The 1,762-nt window shown below is 42.3% G+C and overlaps 1 pseudogene; it reads left to right on the top strand.

The window, feature by feature from the left end:
• Positions 1 to 292: 292 nt before the first annotated feature.
• On the top strand, positions 293 to 793 carry LOC127217124 (ferritin light chain 1-like; annotated as a pseudogene).
• The last annotated feature ends 969 nt before the right edge of the window (positions 794 to 1,762 follow it).

The following is a 1,762-nucleotide window of genomic DNA, read 5'->3' as shown; positions in this document are numbered from 1 at the left end:
GATATTTCATTATGAAAACTTCAGATGTTCTTACCTCATCTTGTAATTATGGTTTTAACAAACAGCACACAGAACAAATAAGTACTCCATTCCAATAACTTCAAGATACAGGAAAATTAATCATATTTTAAAAGATTGTGCACCTACTGCCCTACTAGAAACTCCCATCCCTGCCCCCTAAACTCGTTACTACTCTCTGTTCCTACCTCTACACACACCATTTCCAGGACACTCGGCTTTATTCTGTTTCTGGAAGCTGACTTCTTCATAAGCTCCATCTTGCTCACTAACTATGAGTGCCAGGATCCCTCAAAGTTACACCACGGAGGTGGAGACCACTATCGACCGCCTGATCAGCTTGCATCGGCAGGCCTCAGCTACCCACCTCTCTCTGGGATTCTTTTTCAAAGATAACACATATGTGAAAGGCCTGGTTCACTTCTTTCTAGATCTGTCTGAATAGAAGCGTCAGAGTACCAATCTTGTCCTGATGCAAAAATCATCACAGCGGCAGTGACCTCGTCTCTGACAGGCAGACACTGCCCTCACACCAGTGTGGCGAAAGCCTGGATGCCATGGAAACGTCCTTGGCCTTGGAGAAGAATGTGAACCAAGTTCTCGATCTGCGCGCCCTGGGTTCAACCAACTCAGACTTCCATCTCTGCCACTTCTTGGAGAACCATTTCTTAGAGAAGAAGATGCAGCTCACCAGGATTAGCAACTCTGTCTGCAGGCAAGTGAGAGCAGCCTGAAAGAGTGTCTCCTGAACAAGTTCACATTCAGTGGTGACTAGGCATTCCCAGGAGTCCATGGCCAATGGCCTTGGAGTCACATGGGTTTTTCTGATACCATCTTCCCGCCCAGCCCAGCATCACCTGCTAAAGCCACATGCCGAACGGAAGCAAAAAGGTTTCTTTGTGCAGACAAAAACAGCTAGGCCGGGGGGGGGTGTTATTGAGAATAGCATGGAGGGCTCGTTGTCTGGCAGTTTCTAGCAGTGTTAAGTAAAGCATTCTTTTCTGAGTCATCTGCACACCAATGAAGTGAACCTGTGTTTTTGTCTGCCAAAAAACAAACAAACAAACAAAAAACCTGTAATAATTCATGCAATTGTATGCAGTCTTAGAGGTGTGATTTGAACCAATTTTGGCTGCTGGATTACATTCGAGATGTTTTCTAAAATGTATGGTTAATTTTTGCCTAGTAGAAGAGTGAACTGTCTGGACTGTATCTTAATGAGCCTCACCCACTCCCCATCAATCACCATATAATTGATTTTGCCGATTTCCAAGTTGATGTAATGCCATCTGCTTATTTGGGGGAATCCGCATCCCTATGAAAGTCATCATGTCATCTCCTGTGAGGCTGCTTCTAAGAACACTGACTATTACACCATGTACTAATCATTCCACGAAGTTTCTCCAGAGAAACTTTGCAGGCTACTCACTAGGTGCTTCATTTTGGTAATTGACTTTTTTTGCTGTATGGCCTTGAACAATAGAATCAAGCTCCCTTTTTCTAATTGATGGTATAACAGCTTAAGACTAACTTTGCAATCCAGATATAGTAAATAACTAAGACTGTATAAACATTACTATATGGTACATCTTTTACTAATGTGTAAGTGTGTGTAAGTGTGTGTGTGTGTGTGTGTGTGTGTTGTGGATTCTCTTATGCCACATTAATGTTAATCTTTTCACATTACAATTAAGTAATCTAGGTAAATAATCATTGTCACTGAAGAATAAGTTTCTGTTGTTTA

The sequence above is a fragment of the Phodopus roborovskii genome, unplaced genomic scaffold (assembly GCF_943737965.1).
Source record: "Phodopus roborovskii unplaced genomic scaffold, PHOROB, whole genome shotgun sequence".
NCBI lineage: Eukaryota > Metazoa > Chordata > Mammalia > Rodentia > Cricetidae > Phodopus > Phodopus roborovskii.
Note: the sequence above shows the minus strand (reverse complement) of the source record. Positions and strands in the feature narration are given on the sequence as shown.